The sequence below is a fragment of the Aethina tumida genome, chromosome 6 (genome assembly GCF_024364675.1).
Source record: "Aethina tumida isolate Nest 87 chromosome 6, icAetTumi1.1, whole genome shotgun sequence".
NCBI lineage: Eukaryota > Metazoa > Arthropoda > Insecta > Coleoptera > Nitidulidae > Aethina > Aethina tumida.
Genome location: NC_065440.1, coordinates 15,955,420 through 15,982,138, shown reverse-complemented (window position 1 = coordinate 15,982,138; position 26,719 = coordinate 15,955,420). Strand labels below are relative to the sequence as shown.

General features: G+C 28.3%; 1 protein-coding gene across 3 annotated transcripts in view; it reads left to right on the top strand.

The window, feature by feature from the left end:
- Positions 1–26,719, top strand: part of LOC109599644 (TWiK family of potassium channels protein 7-like) — a 165,704-nt gene that overhangs the window by 87,473 nt on the left and 51,512 nt on the right. The window lies entirely within an intron of this gene.

The window sequence follows — 26,719 nt, the reverse complement described above, 5'->3', positions numbered from 1 at the left end:
ATTTTTAATATATACAAAAGGACTTTTCGTTTTAATTAAATGATATTGTAAATTTTATAATTTTCATGGTCTATTCCGGCTTTTTTCAGATATTACATATACTTCAATAAAATAATTTTAAAGGGATTAATTAATGAAACAGAACAACTTTGTTATTATAATATTTCATTTAGTTAAATTAAATTTTAATATCTATATTTACATATTTATATATAATGATCTAAAGTTAATCAAAGAAATATTAATTTAAATTAAACTTAGTGTATTCAATTAAAGTTATTTACTTTATTTTACTGACGAGATTGAAAAATAAATAAAAATTTTATTACAAAATATTGAAATTTATATAATAAAATATATTTTACTTTAAATTTTACGTAAAAATTATATGCAGTTAAACTAAGTTCAAATTATATTTTTTTATAGGAAATTACTTTTTCTACTCAGTAATATTTATAATTTTTTAATAAAGGCAGGAAAGCTTAGAAAATCCCCCTAATTAGTTTAGAAATGGAAAATATTAAGTTTTCAATTTTCAATTCAATTTTTGTAACATTCAACATTGTTTGACTAATTTTGTTATTTACTTCTTAAAAAATTATGTTCTACAAAGTTTCAGGAATCCCATAAAATTATTTTAATTAAAATTTCCCTTTTAATTGATTTATAACTGAAGAAAGTTAAGTTTACAAAGTAAAAAACCACCAGTTTTCATAAAAAAAACAGTTTCAATTTATTTCTGCCATTTTTATTTGTTTAACTGAGATGCATTTATTACAGGAAACTATATTAATTGCATCGTGACACAGAATTGGTTGGATTGTCAAATCATTTTCCTGAATGTCTATATTGATTTTTAATTAAATAATACTGTTTATTTTGTAGTTTTCGTTGCCTGTTTTGGCTTTTTCTATGGGGTTAATTAATATAGCGTAAAATCTTTGTAATTATAATACTTCATTTTATTGAATTAAATTTTAATACTTAAATTTACATTTTTACATTATTAAATATATCTTTATATAATATGATGATCTAAAGTTAATCCAAGAAATATTAAATTTAGTGTATTTAATTAAAATTCTTAAAGTTAAAAATTATAAAAAATAAATAAAAATATTATTACAAATAAAATATACTTTAAATTACATAAAATTAAACCAAGTTGATATTTTTATAGGAAATATGAAATATGATTTGTTTAATAAACCCATGAAAGCTTAGAAAATCCCCCTAAAGTTATTTAATTAAGGTTCCACTTCTAATTAGTTAAGGGATGGAAAAAGTCAAGAAATTTTTTGTGTCATTCAAGTTTGTTTAACCAATTTTGGTGTTTACTTCTTGAAAAATTATGTCCTACAATTTACAAAGTTTGAGGAATCCCCTAAAATTATTTTAATTAAAACTTCCCACTTAATTGGTTCAGAAATAAAGAATGTTTACAAAGCAAAAAAAAACATCAGTTTTCAAAAGAAACCACTTTTAACTTATATTTACCATTTTGTATTAATTTAACCGGGATGCATTTATTACAGGAATCTGTATTAATTGCGTCGCGTCACCGAAATAGTCGGAACGTCACTTCAAGCAAACCGGATGCATTTTCCTGCCCACTAAAGAACGGAAAAAACATGCAATTGTCAACGGCAAATGGCCTACCACAAAGGGGCCGAAATATATTCGGAAAAAGTCATGAATGCAAATTCCGCCTTGATGTATGACGATTTATTTAAATTGGCTTCGCCCGTTCAGCACAGCTAAGCGACACACAAAACGACGACGGAATTTGCCTTTCATTGTTGACGACCGTCGAATTGTGTCTGATGCGACGATTTATTGCCGAACTTGAAACTGAAAATTAAAATTAGACGAGCCATTTAAATGATTATTGTTTGAACTCCTGCTTTCTTTACGTGCCCGGGTAAGTTTACCCAAAACGAAATTAGCATCCGCGACTGCGAACGGGCCAGGTTCAATTGTCGGGAAAAGTTCGTCGAAGTAATCGTTTTAAGAAGCCCTAATTTATTTGAGCAAACTATTATATTAATTGGAAAATTCGGTGCATTATGGCCGGGGTCGCACCGATGCGGAATATTCTTCCGGTTACCAATTTGCTGGGACTGATCCAGCTCGCGGGATTGGTTAAATTAAGTCAATTGTTTAATTAACTGCTCGAGCATTTTGACACAGTTTCTTACGGGACGCTCGAGAAGGTTTTAAAAGAGGGTGAGAGGCGTTCTGGGGGGTTTTTGGTTATTTTAGGGGGGTGTTCTACTTAAAATAACTTCTCTTTGCGGACATTTAAATGGGTTTTATTAATTACCGACCGGATATTTGGATAATTAACGGCTTTTTGAAGTTATTAAAGTTTTATTGCGGTTCGCCGGTTAGATATCCATTCAAGTAGTTTTAGTTCAATTTATTTAGGATTTAAAACAATAAACTATTAAATCGTCTAAGCAAATTAAATTTTATGACGTACATTACAATAGTACTTTTCTCAGTTTTTATAATTTTTCTATATTTATCTTTAAATTTACTAAATAGAATAATTTTAAAAGGATTTTCGAAGCTTTTGTATAATTTAGACTATTTTTCAATAAATAAACTATATAAATAGTTTAAAAAAATATAATATAATAATAAATAAAAATGGATTTTTTAATGAAAATTGTTGGTTTACTTGTTAGTAAATTTAACAGAATAATTTTAGAAGAATTTTCGAAGCTTATGTACATTGTAGGTAACAATTTTTCAAGAATTAAACTATAAAAATAGTTAAAAAATATTTAAAATAGTTTGTTAATATAAATTGAATATATTCTAATTTGTAAACTTAAAATTTTCCATTTCTAATTTATTTAGAAGTAGAGCTTCAAATAAAATAACTTTAAGGGGATTCTCGAAGCTTTTGTACATTGTATGTGACAGTTTTTACAGAAGTAAATTACAAAAATAGTTAAAAAACGTCAAAAATAAATATTTTAATGAAAATTGATGGTTTACTTCTTTGTAAACTTAACATTTTCAAGTAGAATAATTTTAAAAGAATTTTTAAAGCTTTTGTACATTGTAGGTAACAATTTTTCAAGAACTAAACTACAAAAATGGTTAAAAAATATTTAAAATAGTTTTTTAATATAAATTGAAGATATTTTAATTTGTAAACTTAAGATTTTCCATTCCTAATCTATTTAGAAGTAAAGCTTCAAATAAAATAACTTTAGGGGGATTCTAAAAGCTTTTGTACATTGTACGTAACAGGTTTTACCGAAATAAAATACAAAAATAGTTAAAAACGTAAAAAATAAATATTTTAATGAAAATTAATGGTTTACTTGTTTGTAAACTTAACATTTTCAAATAGAATAATTTTAGAAGAATATCAAAGCTTCTGTACATTTTAAGTAACATTTTTCAAGAATTAAACTACAAAAATGGTTAAGAAATATTTAAAATAATTTGTTAATATAAATTGAAGATATTCTAATTTGTAAACTTAAGATTTTCTTAATCTATTTAGAAGTGGAGCTTCAAATAAAATAAAAGCTAAAAGCTTTGAGAATCCTTCTAAAATTATTCTACTTGAAAATTTTAAATTTATAAATAAGTAAATCATTAAATTTCATTAAACAAAACTGCTTTTAACTTATTTTAACTATTGACACAGTTTACATTTTGAAAAATTGTCAGCTACAATATATAAAAGCTTTGAGAATCCTCTTAAAATTTTATTTGAAACTCCATTTCTATGATAATTAGTTTATGAATAAATATGTAAAATTCAGACATCCAGTTAATATATTATATATATTTTGTTCAACTCCTTAAAGTTATACTTAATAAACTGTGCCCCGGTTTCCCTCAATCTTGATTTATGCCTCCAATACACCAAAACCGGTTTAAATAAAAACTGTAAAATCTGCAAGAAGCATAAATAGGAAACGATTGTAAAATTCATAACGCCAGACACTAACCGTCTGCCAGAAACGTAAAATTTGCAAATTTCGCAGATTCAGCGTCCGCTCCCGGTTACGACCCATTCGATAATCGTAAAATGGCGCAGCCCCCTAATTGACCTCACCCCGGACAATCGCCACTTAATATTTCAATTCGAAACCGTCCGAGTCCCGTGAGAGCTTTAAAAGGGGTTGCGAGACCAATCGGAGGATGGTCGACGGTTTGTTTTAAATTATCAACCGACTTGAACGTGTGCAAACATGCAAGTTGTACAAGGGGTGAATCGGTTTATTGTTGTCTTTGAATGTCGGAATGTTCTTAAAGTTGTTTCAGTTAATAAGAATGCAGGGAAAAGTTTTAAGAAGAATTTAGTGTATTTCAGACGTACTATTTACGTTTAAATTATTAATACATCCGGGTGGTAAAATTAATTACTTAGGTGAAACATTGTGTGATGACTTTCTTGGAATGTTAAAGGAAACTTGGAACGTGCTTCCGACATATTCCCAGTTAATTTCTTAAGGTAACATGTATATTAAGTGCTGTGCTTACGAAAACTTTTAATGAATTACCATTTCGAATTTGCATATTGCTGAAGATACGACCATAACCCCTCAGAAACTTTGCCAAAACAGGGTAATTCCGTGTGAAAAATTCGTGTGTCAATTATGTTAACTGGTGGCAATAAAAACGAAATATTAATTTCGTTGTCCCGCTGGGAGGAGTTGTGAATAGACGCTGGTTAAGCTCTCGTTCCTTTCAAGGATATCGCGGGAGTTTTGCATATTTGAGTGGTGAATCGGTTACGGTTTACTGTGTGCTGTGGATGCACGTAAAATCGTATAAGATTACGGTGCAACTTCACGGAACCGTTGCGGTAGATAATGGTTTCAAAGAGATGCGAGCTATCGATTACAGAAAACTGTACATGTTAAATGCGAGGTATTTATTACAGGAAACTGTTTTAATTGCTTCGAGCCGTGAAGATGGCAGAATGGCTAAGCTTATGCACTTTAGGCGAAACGGGTGCATTTTTGTGTCTACTTAAGAATGGAAAAAGCTTCAATTGGCAACTGTAAATGGACTACTTTAGAGGAGACATGAATATTTTTAACTTTTCTTAACTATTTTAGTTGTTTACTTCTTAAAAATTAGTTTAGGGGTGTAAAAGTTAAGTTTACAAATTAACTAATAACATCAATTTATATTATAAAACTATTTTAAATATTTTTAAACATTTTTTGTAGTTTTATTCTTGAAAATTATCACCTACAATGTACAAAAGCATTGAAACTTATTCTACTTGAAAATATTAAGTTGACAAATAAGTAAATCATCAATTTTCATTAAAATGGTTATTTTTAACGTTTTTCTAACTATTTTTGTAGTTAACACCTTTAAAAACAGTCACATACAATGTACAAAAGCTTCGATAATCCCCCTAAAGTTATTTTATTTGAATCTTCACTTCTAAAGAGATAAGGAACAATTTTTTAAGAATTAAACTTCAAAAATGCTTGAAAAATATTTATAATAGTTTTATAACATAAATTGAAGATATTCTAATTTATAAACTTAAGATTTTCCATTCTTAATCAATTTAGAACTGAAGCTTGAAATAAACTAACTTTATGAGGATTCTCGAAGCTTTTATACGTATCAGTTTTAAAGAAGTAAACTACAAAAGTAGTAAAAAAAACGTTAAAAATAAATATTTTAATTAAAATTGATAATTTACTTTTTTGTAAACTTAATATTTTCAAGTAGAATAATTTTAGAAGGAGTTTCAAAGCTTTTGTACATTGTAGGTGATAATTTTCAAGAATAAAACTACAAAAATGGTTTATAAATATTCAGAATAGTTTTATAATAAAAATTAAAGGTATTCTAATTTTAAAACTTAAGATTTTCCACTCCTAACCTGTTTAGACGTTGAGCTTCTAAGTTAGAGACTTTTCAAAGCTTTTGTACATTAAAGTCCTTCAAAAAAAATAATTTTATAATTATATTATATCCATAGTTTCAAAAGTCGTGCACCAACATTAACAATCTCATTCAAAATTATCATGTGTATTAGTTAGTAATATTAATCTTATTCAAGACGAGTGAAAAGCAGACAATAGACGAAGTAAAATTGCTGAGACATAGTTATCATTCTTGTTATATTACTAACTTTAATCCAGCCTTAAACTTTGCTCCAACTTGTAAATGATGAAAATGTGTTCCAGAAGTGGTCTCAAATCTCAATTATAATTGGATATTGTGTTCACATTCGTAATATAAATTTAATAAAGAGACTGGAAACAAAAATAAACGAATCGAGAACCTTATTTACCCGGAATGGAATATCCAGTTAAAACTGCAGAAGCTGAACTAACTATAAATCATTCGGAAACTTCATGAACGTTTATTAACAAAACAAAGTAAAATTGCCAGGAGAAATATTGAAGGACTTTGCAAAAATGACATTAGATTATTCTAATAAGTATGCACCGAGACTTCAGGTCAACAATATTAAATTAGAAATGTTAGGTAAAACTTTAACAGTGTTCTTGACATACTCCGTGAGTTAATTCTCCGGGATAACATGTAGATTAATACGTGCACGAAAGTAACTCCCGCAGAAGTTTTAATGAAACTGCGTTTTAAATTTGTTTTTTACGGCACAAATTTAATTTTGCACATTTGAGAAAAAATGTATTTAGCCGGTGCAGCTGAATAAATCGAATTAGCTTCATGTTCGGCAGGAAAACATGTAAATTAACGTGTGCAGGAATTGCCGAAACTTTCGGCGGATTAATATTTTATATTTGCATATCCGCTTAAGGGGGGATCCCCCACAATATTACCATATTTTGGCCGGATAATTGGTTTATTGTTACACCTCCGGTAAGTTTCCTGCTGTTGCTGTTGTTATGTGCTGAGGGGGAAAAAACATTTTTTGTCTAATAAATTGGTTTGGGTTATGGATAAATTTATATTACATCTTGGTAACCGGATTAATCACTAAACTTCGATAATTTCATCGAAACGTTGTCGAAAGTTTTGACCAAGCTTTCAACATATTCCCTTAATATCAAACATAAACTTATATACAAACACACACGATCATAATGGTTACTACGTTAATTTAGGTGGGATTGTTGTTTTGCACGGTGACATAAACTATAATTACAAACAAAACTTTGACAGAACATTAACGAAACCTGTCCCAGTGTTACATTAACACGTGCTTTAAGAGTGATTTAATGAAATTTTAAGGGACGTTGGGGTGCCAAGCGTGAAGTGTACAAAGTTCAAATATGTCTGACCAAAAATAGCTACGTTCAGAGGTTTTTATTAATGTCATACTCCATTATACATTCATCCTTTATATTCTGGGTAAATTTAGTTAGTCGTTACTGGTATTTATTTTCGCCGAATATGTAGAAATTATATTCCAGTCCAGTTATTTACAGAGATATTTCAAACTTCACATTATTTAAATTTATTCTATTGTTTCTAAAACATGTAAATAATACAGTCATTAAAGCTTTTGAAAGTTTTTTATAATAAAACCTGAAAAGCTTTCACTGTTAGAATTTTAATATATGGGATATTTTGACAATAAATTATTGAGAGAATTGCCTAGTGACCAAATTACCTAATAACCCAATGACCTAATGACCAAATTACTTAATGACCAAATTATCTAATAAGTAAGTAAGTAATTTATTAGTGTTAGATAACAATAGTTTACACACGTCAGATGACCAAATGACCTAATGACCGAAGTATCTAATGACTGAATTGTCTATGGATTGAATTACGTAATGACCAAAATTATATAATCTCCGAATTACTTAATGATCAAATTACTTAATGGCCGAATTACATTATGACCAAATTTCCAAATAATAAAATGACGAAAAACAATATATAGTTAAAACTATAAATTTTGAAATAAATTATTGAGAGAATTGCCTAGTGACCAAATTACCTAATAACCGAATGACCTAATGACCTAATGACCAAATGACATTATGACCAAAATACGTAATAAGTAAGTAGTTTATTAGTTTACACACATTATGACCAAATTTCATTATGACCAAATTACCTAATAAGTGAGTAAGTAAGTAATTTACACAGGTCAGATGACCAAATGACCTAATGACCGAAGTATCTAATGACTGAATTATCTATGGATCGAATTACGTAATGACCAAAATTATATAATTATGGAATTACTTAATGACCAAATTACCTAATTGCCGAATTACATTATGACCAAATTTCCAAATGATAAAATGACGAAAAACAATATATGTTAAAACTATAAATTTTGAAATAAATTATTGGGAGAATTGCCTAGTGACCAAATAAACTAATAACCGAGTGACCTAATGACCAAATTACTTAATGACCCAATTACCTAATGACCAAATTACATTATGACCAAAATACGTAATAAGTAAGTAATTTATTAGTGTTAGATACCAATAGTTTACACACATTATGACCAAATTTCATTATGACCAAATTACCTAATAAGTAAGTAAGTAAGTAAATAATTTATTAGTGTTAGATAACAATAGTTTACACATGTCAGATGACCAAATGACCAAATGACCGAAGTATCTATGACCGAATTATCTATGGATCGAATTACGTAATGATCAAAATTATATAATTACTTAATGACCAAATTACCTAATAACCGAATTACATTATGACCAAATGATAAAATGATGAAAAACAATATATAGTTAAAACTATAAATTTTGAAAACTTGTGAAATAGTTAAAATAAAGTTATCTATATTATAGTTGACAATTTTTCAAGAACTAAACTATAAAAATGGATAAAATATGTTTAAAATAGTTTTACTATTGGTTTTAATATTGAATTCCTTGATTGTCAATAGAATTAATTCAAAATTCGGATTATTTAAGTTTATTCTGTTGGTTCTGAAACATGTAAGTAATGATTAAACCATTTGAAAGCTTTATATTAAAACCAGAAAAGCTTTAAACATTAAAATTTTAAAATATGGGATATTTTGACAATAAATTATTGACCTATCAACAATATTGATCAGAGTACAGTGTGTCTAATTAAATTGATTGACGATTGATCACGTTAAATTTTTATAACTTTGATCAAAGATAACAAATAGCAGATGGCCCATAAACAATCTGGCCGAAATTGAATAATACATTCTCGCGTATGCACAATCGGATTTTACGACCGATCCATAAAACTGTCCATAGCGTCTTTATTACCGATTCCGCATTGAAGACAAGTCCATGCTACATAAATATTTAATAAAGCGACCGCATTCGATATATATATATACGTATATATAAGCTCTTGTAACTTGCAAGTTCCTCCATCGGGACGCGTCAGCATTTTCGCCGACTATTGTCCATTGTTCTTGGTGGCAGTGACCCATTTCCCGGATCGAGTGCGAATCAAAGGAGGAGGAGGACCGTTCAAAATTGGGGCCACTGTTTACTTTGGATTAAGTACGCGCATTATTCAAACGGCATTAGCGTCGGATCGTTTCCATTGTTGTTGTTAAAGATCCCCCCCGAATGCAGAACATTAAAATTATTGAGCAGCTGCGACCTTGGAGCGGCAGCCACGTGGGGGAAAGGTAAGACGTAACGCCGCACAAGTCAAGAGTCCTCAATAATAAATGCCGGACAAAAAGCTCCGTCGATTTTGTACGACGACTTTGAATAAATGGCGGATTTATTAATTTTCGTTTTGCAGTTACAGTAAAAACAAAATGCACGGAGCCGTTTGCACAATTTTTTGTGTCATTTCCTTTCGGTATCGCTTTATTTGAAGTGTTCCGTTTATGCTTGCGCTTTATTTGCCCGACAAACAGGAACTCTGGAATTTATTTTCGAGGGGAAAAAACTGGACAAACAGCCAGCAAACGTAAAATATACGCGTATAAATTGGCCTTAGAAGCTGTTCGTCCGTACGTTTTATGGATTTTTCATAAATTTTTGCCATCCGACTACCGAAGAGTTATATTTCCTGTACTGTGCCGATAATTCTATAAATATTAAAGGAATTGATCCAAAAAAAAAGAACTGGATTCGAATATAATTTTAACGTTTCGGTTAATATTTATGGGGGAAATATTAGGGGGTATCATAACTTATAATTCTTTGAGCAATGATAAATGGTACTATTTTTAAAACATGAATCACTGAATAAAGATAATAAATTTATCTTCGAAATGTTCCTTATTGTTAAAAGCTTTTCTAGTTTTAATATAATAAACTTTCGAAAGCTCTAATGATTGTTTACTTACATGTTTTAAAAACAACAGAATAAATTAAATAATCTTAATATTAGGATAATTATATAGATATTCAAAGAATTCATCCAATATGAAACTGAATTTGAATATAACTTTTACGATTCAATATTTATGAGGGAAATATGAGGACGTCTTCAGCCTCTAGTCTCCAACCTCCAACTTTTATTAGTTTTCATACGGTTGATACTATTTATAGGTCAATAATTTTATCGTCAAAACATCCCACATTTTAAAATTTCAATGTTAAAGCTTTCAAGTTCCAATACACCTGCCAAAAGTTTCAACATTTTTATTTCATATATTTTTAAGTAATAACAGTCCAAATTCAAATGACCCGAATTTCATGTTTCATGAGTCGTCACTCGAAACGCCACTTTATCCCGTTGGCAACTTGATTTCATCGGAAAGTCCTGTTTAAATTCAATATCGTATATTAATATTTACAAACCAAATAAAATTCGTGGCGCTTAATGCAAACCCCAGTAGGAAAACACATCAATGCAAATTTAAAACAACATTTTCCAATTGTCATGAACCGGGTTTTTTGATCATGATTGGTGAATTGCAATTACATTTTCTCGGTGGGCATTTGTGTGTTGTACAAATTGAATTTGTAAACTCATTTTTCGTATTAAATGCGCTTTAAAATCAACATACAACATGACAAAATTTATCTACATCATATTTTTATTTAGATATATAAATAAATAAATTTAAAATCAATGCGACGTTTCGTGTGTGTGCGTGTTTTTAAACTGCACAAATGAACGTCACAAAAATGCGTTTCGATTATTTTACGGCCAACTAGGACGTGGAGTAGGTGAAAGCTTTACGACGCGACAATTTACCCCTCGACAAACGTAAAATAACCCGGAATAATTTTCCGATTTCTTTCCCATTTTTATTATTGCGGCCGACAAGAGTCGCGTATTTGTCGCCGAAATGAATTCGAATCCATCGACGAATTCCGCCACCGGAAAAATCCCGGATGGTAATCCGGTCCTTTTAAACTTTCGCCCGGTTACAAGTTTTAATGAAAATTTCGCCCCCCTAAAAAGGCCGCACTTTATAAACATGACAGGGTAGACGTCTTACAAGATCTTACATGGCAAATTTTTACGGCCACCCGCCGATAAATATTTAAATTCCGGTCCAACAACACGTTGTCCTACATGCATCGCAAGATTATCCCCGACGTACGGATCATAAAACTGGGTTGAAGGGTGCACGCACGGCATCGATCCGGTCTGAGGGTGGGGGGGTAGTTCACCCCCGTGAATACACCGGCAATTTTACAATCCACGACTGTTTTTAATATTACTTTCATTCAGCCAAATAATCAACATTTTTATGCCAATGTTATCCTTATTTTAAGAGCGTTTTATGAGGATATTAAAACCAGTGAAAACATGCTGTTTTCACTGTTTGATTCAGCATATTTTCAAGTATTAATTTTATCAATTTAATTAGGAAATCTTAAGAAATGAATATATTAGAGGAATAAGAACCTAAATGAGCTTTTTGACTATATAATTATTCTTCTGATTTTAAGACCGTTTTGTGAGAAAATTAAAACCGGTGGAAACATGCTGTTTTCATCATTCAATTCAAAATGTTTTGAAGTATTGATCACATTAATTTCATTAGAAAATATTAAGAAATGAATATTTTAGAGGGATGAGAAACTTAATGAGCTTTTTGGCTATATAATCATTCTTCTGATTTTAAGAGCGTTTTGTGAGAAAATTAAAACAGGTGGAAACATGCTGTTTTCATCATTCAATTCAAAATGTTCTGAAGTATTGATCACATTAATTTCATTAGAAAATATTAAGAAATGAATATTTTAGAGGGATGAGAAACTTAATGAGCTTTTTGGCTATATAATCATTCTTCTGATTTTAAGAGCGTTTTGTGAGAAAATTAAAACCGGTGAAAACATGCTGTTTTCACCATTCAATTCAAAATGTTTTGAAGTATTGATTCCATTAATTTCATTAGAAAATATTAAGAAATGAATATTTTAGAAGGATGGGAACTTTAATGAGCTTTTTGGCTATATAATCATTCTTCTGATTTTAAGAGCGTTTCGTGAGAAAATTAAAACCGGTGGAAACATGCTGTTTTCACCATTCAATTCAAAATATTTTGAAGTACTGATTCCATTAATTTCATTATAAAATCTTAAGAAATGAATATTTTAGAGGGATAAGAACCTAAATGAGCTTTTTGGCTATATAATTATTCTTCTGATTTTAAGACCATTTTGTGAGAAAACTAAAACCGGTAGAAACATGCTGTTTTCACCATTCAATTCAAAATATTTTGAAGTACTGATTCCATTAATTTCATTATAAAATCTTAAGAAATGAATATTTTAGAGGGATAAGAACCTAAATGAGCTTTTTGGCTATATAATTATTCTTCTGATTTTAAGACCATTTTGTGAGAAAACTAAAACCGGTAGAAACATGTTGTTTTCATCATTTAATTCAGCACACTTTTATGTATCGATTCTATTAATTTCATAATAAAATCTTAAGAAATGAATATTTTAGAGGGATAAGAACCTTAATCAGCTTTTTGGCTATTTAATTATTCTTCTGATTTTAAGACCATTTTGGTAGAAAACTAAAACCAGTAGGAACATGCTGTTTTCATCATTTAATTCAGCAATTTTCATGTGTTGATTCTCTTAATTTCATTAGCAAATTTTAAGAAATGAATATTTTAGAGGAATAAGAACCTTAATGAGAAAATTAAAACCGATGGAAACATGATGTTTTCTCCATTAAATTCATCATATTTTGAACTATTGATTCCATTAATTTAATTAGAAAATCTTAAAAAATGAATATTTTAGGAGATCATATAACTTCATCTCTTATAGCCTCTTCTCCAAATACACTTCTGTAGCTTTATGCCATTTTATGAGCTCATAAAACAAAATTGCAAAAATTACAAGACTTGAATACACCATTTTTAACCCACATAAGATAGAAAAAAAATAAAAACCACAAAGAAAAAATTTACAAACAATATAATCCCTTCAAATTGTACGTCGTATGTTCGACGTCCGATTAAAATCACCGTTGTGCACGACGTGTGAAATAAAAACCGAGTCTCCACAACCGAAATGAGTCAAACGTTCTGCAACTTAAATAAAATCCAACATATCGGCGTATGTGCACGATCCGAATTCGAACGGATTCCTTTCAGACATCTATTGACTGGAACCCAACACATCTGAGGAGAGAGAAAAAAAAAGAGGCAAACCTTTTGTACTTTGAATAGGTTACAGTCGAACCGACTTACAACTTTTCCAACGACACCGTACGACAAAGACGTTTAAGACTGCGAAACATACACCCTCCCCAACCCCCGGGAGTTAAGGACGGATGTATCGCGTTCCCCGAATACTTTCGCCAACGACACCGACGCCCGACAACTTCCAAATAAGGTTTTTTTTTGGGGGGGAGGAGAATTGGGGGTTTTGGTAATGCGATATCTTGTGCGTGTGTGGGACGCGACGAGGGTTCACTTTTTTACGACGAAACGTAAATGTGGAGGTTTTTTTAATTAAACGGGAACCAATTAATTTGCCGAAGAAACGGACACGTTTTGAGCAAAATAAAACTAAACAAAAAAATTGGAGGAAAGTTGCGAGAGTTTTATCAGACAAAACAATATCGCAGCTGAATTACAATTAAATCAATCCGGGAATGTTATTTACGAGCTGGAAACGTTGGTCTGTTGTCGGGGCCATAAAAATAAAAACGGGCACAGCATTACTTGATCTTTCGGTGTGTTTGTTTCGAATGGAGTTATTAAAGGAATTGGTGTTTTGTTGGGGGTTTTTAAGTTGAGTTTCTCGTTGTAAAATGTTGGTTATAAACATAATTGCATTTGGGAAATGGGGTGTTTAGTTGGTTTTTGAGCAGACACTAAAAACTTCAAATGTTAAGCTTTGATGTAATACTTTGTAATAAAACTGTAAGATAAAAAAAATAAAACAAACATAGAAATTAAGAATGAAAAAATATTAAAATAGTGCATACACCAAATTATTCCAATGGGTAAAATATTATATTATGATAAGAACCTAAATGGTGGTTATATAATTATTCTTCTGATTTTAAGAACGTTTAGTGAGAAAATTAAATCCGGTACAAACATGCTTCTTCCACCATTCAATTCAACATATTTTCAACTCTATTAATTTCATTAGAAAATCTTAAGAAATGAATATTTTAGAAGGATAAGAACCTAAATGAGCTTTTTGGATATATAATTATTTTTCTAATTTTAAGAGCGTTTTGTGTGAAAATTAAAACTGGTTTAAACATGCTAATTTCACCATTCAATTCAGCATATCTTCAAGTATAAATTGTATTAATTTCATTAGAAAATATTAAGAAATGAATATTTTAGAGAGATAAGAACCTAAATAAACTTTTTGGTAATATAATTATTCTTGTAATTTTAAGAGCATTTTGTGAGGAAATTAAAACCGGTGGAAACATGCTCATTTCATCATTCAATTCAGCATATTTTTAAGTATTGATTTTATTAATTTATTTAGCAAATCTTAAGAAATGAATAATTTAGAGGGAATAGAACCTTAATGAGCTTTTTAGCTGTATAATTATTTTTCCGATTTTAAGAGTGTTCTGTGAGAAAACTTAAAACAGGAAGAAACATGCTGTTTTCACAATTCAATTCAGCATATTTTCAAGTATAGATTTTGTTAATTTCATTGGAAAATCTTAAGAAATGAATATTTTAGAGGAATAAGAACCTAAATGAATTTTTTGGCTATATAATTATCTTTCTGATTTTAAGAGCGTTTTGTGTGAAAATTAAAACTGGTTTAAACATGCTAATTGCACCATTCAATTCAGCATATCTTCAAGTATAAATTATATTAATTTCATTAGAAAATATTAAGAAATGAACATTTTAGAGAGATAAGAACCTAAATAAACTTTTTGGTAATATAATTATTCTTGTAATTTTAAGAGCGTCTTGTGAGAATATTAAAACCGGTGGTAACATGCTGTTTTCACCTTCGTATTCAGCATATTTTCAAGTATTAATTCTATTAATTTCATTAGGAAATCTTAACAAATGAATATTTTAGAGGGATAAGAACCTAAATGAGCTTTTTCGTTATATAATTATATTTCTGATTTTAAGAACGTCTTGTGAGAAAATTAAAACCAGTACAAACATGCTGTTTTCATCATTCAAATCAACATATTTTCAAGTATGGATTCTATTAATTTTATTAGAAAATCTTAAAAAATAATTATTTTAGAGGGATAAGAACATAAATGAGCTTTTTGGCAATATAATTATTCTTCTAATTTTAAGAGCGTTTTGTGAGAAAATTAAAACAAGTGGAAACATGCTGTTTTCATCATTCAATTCAACATATTTTCAAGTATTAATTTTATTAGTCTCATTACAAAATATTAAAAAATGAATATTTTGGAAGGATAAGAACATTAATGAGCTTTTTGGCTATATAATTATTCATTTGATTTTAAGAGTGTTTTGTGAGAAAATTAAAACTGGTAGAAACATGCTGTTTTCACCGTTCAATTCAGCATATTTTCAGGTATTGATTCTATTAATTTCATTCGAAAATCATACAAAATGAATATTTTAGAGTTGGTTTTTGAGCAGACAATAAATACTTCAAGTGTTTAAGCTTTGAAATAATACATAGCAATAAAACAGTAAAATAAAAATAATAAAACAAAAATGAAAAATAAGAATAAAAAACTATTAAAATAACCATGTTTTTTTTGTACAAGCACCAAATTATAATCAACATTCCAATGACTAAAGATTATATTCAATAAAATATCCTTTCCCAAATTGTTTAATGAAGTTTAAACGAAACTTCAGCGTTACACGAACTTTTAATCTGTAAACCATTCAAAGTATTAGACATAATACACTTTTCAATGCGTTTTTTTCTCACATAAACGATACTTGTAAAGTTAATCCCTTTGCAATTATAAGCCCATAAAAAGCGTCATGATAAAAACTCACTTATAAAAATGTACATATCTCTTGAAATTCCCCCCCAGTAAATAACCATGTTCAGTCGTCTTTTTGCGATTTAATCAAATGAATACATCCCGACACTCGAAACGGAACGCTCTCGTTTGCTCCGTTTTTAATAACGGCCGAGCATCGAACGGGGAGAACGGAAGGCGACAGTCAAAGCCGGGCCAATACAATAAAACAGTTTTAATAAAAACCGAAAGTGGATAATGTGACACCGCAGGCCGTTATTTATTTATTTTTTTTTTTTTTCTTTTTCGGTTCGCCGGCTGTTAGTTTTGGGCTTTCGATGATGTCCGTCGGTCGGTAAGGTAAATATTGCGAATTGAGTTGGTATTTAGAACGAAATTATCGGTCGTATAAGGCCGCACCGCAATTCGCATATTGGGGTGCCAGTTATGGACAATCTGCTAATTATCTTCCAGTAATTTATACTTGAGGTTTCCGTTACCGGTTGCCGCAGGAATATTGCCGAGTTTAATCCGGTCGCGTTGATGAACTTTGTTTTACGACCGCCTTTATGTTATGGGGCGATAAAATACAAATAGGGGTGGGTGTGTTATTTTTTATGGCGGGGACAAATTGCGGTTGAGTGTGGTAAATAAAAAAACCCATGTTCGATGAGCCTTTTTCTTACTTACAGCAATTTGGTGCCCATAAAGTTAACAAACATTTCAAAATTACAGGAATTATTAATTATATTAAAATAAACAATTTGAAAATGCAATTTCAACAAATTGAATTTAATGTCTAATCTCATAAAGAAGCAGAAAGTTTTTAGAAAAAATTTCTAGAGGCAAAATACATCCATATAAATTTGAAATTCTGTAAAAAAATAAAAATTTAGAAACTTTTAGATGGGTAACTTTAAATATTTAATAAATATCTATTGAAAATTTAACGTTCAACATTTCTTACGTGATGCTAAAACTGAAAATTTGAAAATCTGTAAGAAAAATGTACTGAAACAAATATTAAAATTTTGTAAGAAATTTATAATCAATATATGATGATTTTTGTAAGAAACATCCAAGAAAATAAATTTCTGGAACCAAAATTTACCCATCAAAATTTGAAATTTTCTAAGAAAAATAAATACCATAATCTTAGAGATTTTAATCTTTCTAATTTTTAAAACTACATGTTGAATAAAATTTTGAAATTCTGTAAGAAAATAAAAAATACGAAAATATCAATAATTATAAACATTTTAGATTTCTTACAAAACCTGAAACTTTTCAAGATCACAGAAATATATTTGTAAACCACAAAAATAACAAATTTTGTAATAACATTTAATTTTTTTACTATTACAATTAAAAAATCATCAAAAATTAACATTTCTTAGAAAATTTTCAAATATCATTTGTTTTATAAATAACATAAAATCGTACCTTTTCTTACAATATATAATGTGTAAAATCAAAAATTTTAAAATATTCAGACTCTATACAAAACCTGAAACTAACCAAGGTTATAAAAATATTACTTAAAAAACTAAAATTTTGTAGTTTTCAAGATTTGAAACTTTCCAACTACGAAAATTTCAAAATATCAATAATTATAAACATTTTAGATTTCTTACAAAACCTGAAACTTCTCAAGGTCATTGAAATATATTTGTAAACTACAAAATGTAATCAAAATTTCAAATTTTGTATTAACATTTAATTTTTTTACTATTACAATTAAAAAATCATCAAAAATTAACATTTCTTAGAAAATTTTCAAATATCAGTTTTTTCATAAATAACATAAAATCGTACCTTTTCTTACAATATATAATGTGTAAAATCAAAAATTTTAAAATATTCAGACTCTTTACAAAACCTGAAACTTACCAAGGTTATAAAAATATTACTTAAAAAACTAAAATTTTGTAGTTTTCAAGATTTGAAACTTTCCAACTACGAAAATTTCTTACAAAATTTTAAAAATACAATAAAATTTTCTTACAATTTGAAATTCTGTAAAAACAAATTAAATTGAATAAAATTAAAAATATATTAAAATAATAATTTCTTATAAGATATAAAATTATGAAAAATCAAACTTACAAAATTAAATGTGAAAGTGATCAAAATTAGGAGAATTTTATTTTCCTTATAAGATTTCCTTTAAATTTGAAACTTTCCAAATATGAAAATCGCTTGTATAATTTTAAGAATATTTTCTTACTATTTGAAATTTTATAAGAACAATTATATTTAATAAAATTAATAAAATTATCAAAGACATATTAAAATTTTCTGCTTAGTATTAAATTATTACGTATATTAAAATAATAATTTCTTACAAGATATAAAATTATAACTTCTTACAAAATTGAAAGTGAAAATGATTAAAATTTGGAGAATTTTATTTTCTTACAAGTTTTTCTTTAAATTTAAAATTTTCCAACAACCAAAGTCTCTTACAAAATTTTAAAAATACAGTAATATTTTCTACAATTATAAATTCTGTATAAACAATTAAATTTAATATTACCAAAGATTTTTACATTCAAGAAAATAATTTTCTCGAATCTAAATTTAATCATCAAAATTTGAAATTTTCTAAGAAAAGTAAAAGTCACAATCTTACAGATTTATAACTTTCTAATTTTCAAAACTACATAACTAATAAAAATTTCTTTCCAATTACGAAAATCTGTTACAAAATTTTAAAAATACAATAATATGTTCTTACAATTTGAATTTCTGTAAGAATAATTAAATTTGATAAAATTAAGAATATAATCAAAGATTTTTACGTCAATCTTTTTTACCTCATTATCAAATTGAAGGCTAATAAGTAATTATTGGTGTAAAATATTAATATTTAACAATAATTGCAGTGACATTAGAAGTGTGAAAAGTTTGTTGATTATACGTTCCACTGGCAAATAGGTGGCCAATCTTATTTAACTCTTTATTATTATTATATTGAATTTTTATCAGTTTTCTTTAGTGCATAAGATTAATTAAATTTTACGACATGTTCTGCACAAAAAGACAATATAATCTTCATCCAATAACGTCCAAGAAAAGAATTCATCAAGCCGTTAAAGTGGATTTTTATGATCAACACCATACTAAAAGTCCATCTAAAATTATTTTATCAAATTTCATTAAAAATAACTTTTGATGTCCCAATAAAACAAAGTATTCGACCATTAATTTTTCCAGTTTACGTCGTCCATCAACAGACCGCAGCACTTTTTCGAGACACCCCTCAAGGCGAAGATAACCGCCGTAAATTCCGTGCGCCGGCGGCATTGAATTATTACGCTTGCAATTTATAAATTTCGCGAACGAAAAACAAAAACAGACGACGACGACGTCGCGGGCCGCGGTCGTTATTCATGGCGGTCCGCGAATTAAGACGTCGTTGAGGTAACGCCCCAGACGGAAAATCCTTTATGAATAACTCCGACCGTCAAAAATAACGTCGGCGCTGGAACTGCCGATTTATGGCCTTTTGAGGCCCGAGTGGCCGTAACGGTTGATGCAATAAATATGCGGCCGGCGCGGCCGTTAAGTTCCTTTGTCGGTCGTGGAAAATACAATTTTAATATTTGTCCGAAGCCGAAAGCTTTTGAGTCGAACCGGTAAAAGCCGGGAAACGGATTGAGATCCCGGACTCTGACATGGACGAGTTTTTAGAGGTGCCGGGCTCGTACATGCGCCCGAATTTAGGGTGGATGTTAAGTTGTAGAGACGATAATAATTGCCGGGATTTCAGGTAGCTGCCGTGTGTCGGGCGTTGTAGAGCCCCGGAATTGCATTGTTTATTTCAGAACTTACTTCGAGGAGACTTTAAAGCAGCACCATAATATAAAATGTGCACTTAAACAGATTAGAACATGTTTCAAGTGTTGTTATTTCGACGTGTTTGTTAACTTCAGTCACTTGACAGTGTCGTAAAATTGCACTAAGTAATGAGTGATGCAAAAGCACCTCGAACATAGAAGTTTTTAGACCGCAATGTGACTTCATCAACATTTCTATAATTTTCAAATTATAACTAATATTAATACATTAATTTCTTATTAATATTTTAATTGTTATTTAAAAAAAAAAACACATTTTTTATATTATTTAGGGTTATCAAGTCTTGTAAGAATAAAATAAAATAAAAATCTGCATTAATAAAATATAATAATTTTTAAATGTATATTTTCAATGTTTTAAAAACAATTAATAAATCTTAATTTGTGATTATTTTTTATTTAAAACAGGACACTTTTATAAATTTTAGTTTTCTTACAGAATTTCAAACTTTTTTGTCTTAAAATTTGTATTGATTTTGTTCCAAAATCTTGTAAAAAAATAAAGTTCTTATTTTATTTTTCACAATTTTATTAAATTTAACTGTTCTTACAGAATTTCAAATTTTAAGAAAATATTATTGTAGTGATTTTTATAGTTGGAAAATAAAATTTTCCTAATTTTGATCATTTTCACATTCAATTTTGTAAGTTTGATTTCATAATTTTTTGTAAGAAATTAATATTTTAAAATATTTAATAGTTTAATAGCTAATAAAAAATTTTAATATGTAAAAATCTTTGATAAATTTACTAATTTTATTAATTTAATTGTTTTTACAGAATTTCAAATTGTAAGAAAATATTACCGTAAATTTAAAATTTTGTAAGAGATTTTCGTAGTTGGAAAGTTTCAAATTTAAAGAAAATCTTGTAAGAAAATACAATTCTCTGAATTTTGACTATTTTCAGTTTTGAAAGCTTAATCTTTCATAATTTTATACCTTGTAAGAAATTATTATTTTAAAATGTTTAATATTTTAATAAAATGTAAGAAAATTTAATATTTAAAAATTTTTGATAATTTTATTAAATTTAATTTCGCATACAGAATTTCGAAGTGTAAGAAAATATTAATGTATTTTTAAAATTTTTTTAGTTGGAAACTACAAGAAAATCCTGTAAGAAAAATAAAATTCTCGCAATTTTGATCATTTTAATATTCAGTTTTGTAAGCTTAATTTTTCATAATTTTATACATTGTAAGAAATTATTATTTTAAAATGTTTAATATTTTAATAAAAAGTAAGAAAATTTAATATTTAAAAATTTTTGATAATTTTATTAAATTTAATTTCTCTTACAGAATTTCGAACTGTAAGAAACTATTAATGTATTTTTAAAATTTTTGTAGTTGGAAACTACAAGAAAATCTTGTAAGAAAAATAAAATTCTCCCAATTTTGATCATTTCCACTTTCAAAATTTGTAAGTTTAATTCCTCATAATTTTATATCTTGCAAAAAAATATTATTTTAAAATATATAATAGTTTAATAACAAATAAAAAATTTTAATATGTAAAAATCTTTGATAAATTTAGTAATTTTATTAATCTAATTGTTCTTTTTCATAGTTGGAAAATGTCAGATTTACAGAAAATCTACAATTCTCCTAATTTTAATCATTTTTACTTTCAATTTTGTAAGCTTAATTTTTCAGAATAGTATATATTATAAGAAATTATTATTTTAACATATTATATATATATATATATAAAATTAATATGTAAAAATCTTTGATAATTTTATTAAATTTAATTGTTCTTACAGAATTTCAAATTGTAAGAAAATATTACTCCATTTTTTAAATCTTGTAAGAGATTTTTCTAATTTGGAAATGTCAATTTTTTTCATAATATAATATCTTATAAGAAATTATTATTTTAACATATTTAATATTTTAATAACAAGCAAAAAATTATAATATATAATATGAGTTAAAGAAGATAGACGCTGATTTTACCACAACGTTCTATCAGCTTCAAAATCAAGCTTCAAACAATCTTTTAACATCCCTACTTGTCATGTCAATGTTAATAAACCAATAAATCATCAATTTCCGAATAAAATTAAGTTTACTTGATTAATTTGTTGTTAAAATTGGAAGACAACGAGTCGAAATGTTTGAGATGACCGATAGTCAGAGGAAATTCGTTCGTCCGTAGGTGCGTTAATGAAGATTTGCGGCCCCAACGGGAATTTCCGGCATTTTAGTCATGTTCATAATTCGACCACCGAGACCCCCCGATCGCCCCCCACCCCGCAAGCCCGCCGCCAGTCTATTTAACAATCGATATTGGTTAACATTCAATTTGCCGAGCACGAAATATCGAGAGCGACTAATGTGTACCCCCATTTACTTGCCAAATCAGATCTTAAATGGGTTTAGTATTAATGGAGAGACATTCTATATCATGGGAAATTAGGAAAATTCGTCGAACCGGGGTTTTCGGAAGTTTGGATTTAGGAGGACCGCGTGTTTTGTTTCGCACAGACTGCGATCCCGATTAATTATTGGCGGGCCGATCATCCGCACAAAAACGGACCAAGACGGATATCCGACAAAAACGACTCTATAATCCATTGTTTATATATCGAATTCAATTTCGTTTATCGGGGCCCGAATCGATATTGTCTGGAGGGTTCACGTAGTAAATGTGAAACACAAAAACGGTGTGTTACATCGCATAAAAAATAAATTATTAAACTCTGATGTTTACAAGAAAATGTCAATTTCAAATGTAAACTCATCAAAGTTAAGAATTTTTTATACAATATTCAATATAATAACTTATCGAAAAAACAATAAAAATATGAAAACTTCAATTCAATTTTAAAACAAAAGTCAAACTTAAGTATATATTTCCAATATAATAACTATTTTAATTCAATATTCACTCAAGAAATTTAAAAATTCTATAATAAAATTTACGATTTTTTTTGTTTTAATATGAAAATCTTTAAAAATTAAAATTTCTAACACGATTTGTAAGACCAGAATATTTCTTAAAAAACACTAGAGAAACATTTCAAAAACAGATCATAAAAAAATCATACAAACTAGATCTTTTTCGTATGTTTTCGAAAATAATAAATAATTTTAGGTAAAATTTAAAGACTGAAATTTTGTAAGAAAATTGAAAATTATTGAAAATTTAATTTTTGTAGTAAGATTTACAAAAAAATTAATAATTTTACACTTTTAATGACAAAAATTATTCAAAATTAAAATTTCTTACAGATTTGAAAATTGCAAAATGCGTGAAGATTTCTTACAATACACTACAATGTTAAAAATTAAAGTGAACATTTGAAATTATATAAGAAATTTGAAATTCTGTAAGAAATTTGAAATTCTGTAAGAAATTTGAAATTAAATGCATAAAAATTCAAGATTCTTATAAAAGGCTTGGTTGAGGTAAAATTTGAAAACTATAAGAAAATTAAAAAATACTAAAAATATAATTTTTGTGATAAAAATGATGTAAATTTTATGAAAAAATTACAATTTAGATTTTTTCTTATGATTTCTACGATTATAAATATTTTTAGGAAAAATTTAAAAACTGAAATACTGTAAGAAAATTGAAATTTATTAAAAATTTAATTTTTGTGGTAAGATTTACGAAAAAATTGAAAATTTTTCACTTTAATGACAAAAAATTATCAAAATTTAAAATTTCTTACAGATTTGTAAATTGCAAAATGCTTGTAAGATTTCTTACAATACACTACAATGTTAAAAATCAAATTGAAAAGCATAAAAATCTGACATTCTGTAAAAACAATTTGAAATTCAATACCTAATTCCAAGATTCTTACAAAAAGCTAAGTTGAAGTAAAATTTGAAAACTATAAGAAAATTAAATATTACTAAAAATATAATTTTTGTGGAATAAATTATGTAAATTATATGAAAAAATTGCAATTTAGATTTTTTTCTTATGATTTCTACGATTATAAATATTTTTAGGTAAACTTTGAAAACTGAAATTCTGTAAGAAAATTGAAAATTATTAAAAATTTAAGTTTTTGTGGTACCCAAATTTAAAATTTCTTACAGATTTGTAAATTGCAAAATGCGTGAAGATTTCTTAAAACTGCACTGCAATGTTAAAAGTCAAAGTGAAAACCATAAAAATCTACAATTCTGGAAGAAATTTGAAATTAAATGCCTGAAAATTCCAAGATTCTTACAAAAGGTTAGGTTAAAGTAAAAACTATAATATAAGAAATTACTAAAAATTTAATTTTTATGGCAAAAATTATGTAAATGTGACAAAAATTATTCAAAATAAAATTTCTTACAAGATTTGAAAATTTGTAGATTTCTCACAATACAGTGAAATATCAAAAATCAAAGCAAAAATTGTAATATTTCATAAATATTCCATTTTTAAGGACAAACATTAAAAGTTCTAACTATTAAAAATGTCAATATTAGTGTAAAAATGGAAAGTTGAAATTCTGTAAGAAACTTAAAATGTCAAATATAAAAATTTTAAGACTTCCTACAAAATAAGAAAATCGACAATTTTAATTGTAATAAAAATTGTGACACAAAATTTATACAAGAAATTCTGTAAGAAAATTGAAATTTTCAAACAAAAATTACAAAATCCTGAAATTTTTAGAAAAAATTGAGAGATTTTACAAATGTTGCTCTTTTTAGAACATTAAGACTTCCCCTCAAATCATCACATATTTCTTAAAATATCAACTTTTTCTTACAAGATATAAACATATGGACACTCATCAATATTTTCAGGATACAGAATAATATTCTTCTTAAAATTGAGACTATTTTTTACTTGTTTTTCTTAAGGTCGATACATTATCAGTGATCGCAGCCCCTCGAAAAATCAAGAACCCGGCCATTAATCAATTAGCCGATATTGGAAGTTCGAAACTTTTAAACGGTCGTCGGATTGTTTGTAATTCGCGGCATGCACGGACCTCGCATGATCTAATTACGGCACCGCCGTTTCGTGCATTTCCCATGTTTGCATTTTACTCCACCCCCACCCCCCTCCTACTCAACCCCCAACCCAACGCGTCCCGACGCCGATTACAACTTCGCCGAATTGATCGCTTATGACATACTAGACGCAAGTTAATTTCCAGCGTCCGGGAGTTGGCGGAACTTTTTCCCGCCGCCGTTAAAAAGTTATCTGCGGCATGGGATCGGAATTAACACAATTATCGGGTGCATCCACCACGTTCCGGCCGAATTTTACGATTCCGCCGCACCGATGTTGGTACAAAAAATAAAAACGTGCAACTTCCAACATAAACAATGCGCAAATTAACCCACGTACCGGCGAACGGGTAAACAGAAATTTTATTTGCGCACACATTCGGAACGTTCCAGCACCCCGTCGGTGCGGTCCACAAATTCGGATTATGTGGGTGCCGAGTCAAAAATTCACAAACCGTTTTGCACTTTACGATTGCGTCGATTGTTTCGAAGTCCATCTGGTTAAACGTTGACGTGGCGTTTGTGCCAGTCGGCGAAGACAAAGGGGCGTCTGCCTTGCGAATAGACACGATATTTATTATTCCACAAAACCACTCACATAAATTAGAAAAGCCCCACCGAATATCGTCTGCGATCTTTCGATTTCCATACGGTTTTGTGTTTGCCGTTGGGCCGGTTGTTTCGTACGAAACTCGCAGACTGATTAATAATAGATGGGGGTTAATGTTTGTACTAAAATAAATTTTGAATAGTACCTATGAATACTTCATTTCAGGATAGTAATTTCCTTGATTGAATTTCAAGAAACAAAAATAAGCAGCAATGCATGAAATATTCTCGAACTCTGATAGAATATTTAACAGTATGAATAAATTAGATGCCTGCTTTACCGACGCTAATGTCAAATAATTTAATCATTTCAGAAATAATTCCAAATATTTGAAGCCACAATATTCATAAATTTTGCCTCGAAGGTTAAATAGGAGTATACATTACATATTACATTACATATTAGTATTTACACTTTTTTATTCATAAATTTTAATAGTCGCAGGTTTCTAAAAGAAGAATTATTCTCCCATATTTTTAAGTATTTACATTCTTGCTGCCATACATATAATATTTCGAGTATACTCTTATATTTCTGAGGAGGTCACCAACTTATTCTCTTACAATTATACATATATTATACTAATAATTCTCTGTATTTACAATTTTTTATTCATAAATTTTAATAGTTACAGGTTTCTGAAAGGTTAGAGGATTATTCTCTCATATATTTTAAGTATTTACCTTCTTGTTGTCTTACACATAATATTTCAAATATTCCCATATATTTCTGAAGAAGTCACCAATTTATTCTTTCATATATATATTTAGAATATTTTATTCATAAATTTTAATAGCAGCAAGTTCCTGAAAGGTTAAAGGATTATTTTCCCATATTTTATAAGTATTTACCTCCTTGTTCTTTTACTTATAATATTTCAAATATTCCCTTATATTTCTGAAGAAGTCACCAATTTATTCTCTTACATATATACATATATTATACTACTAATTATCAGTATTTAGAATA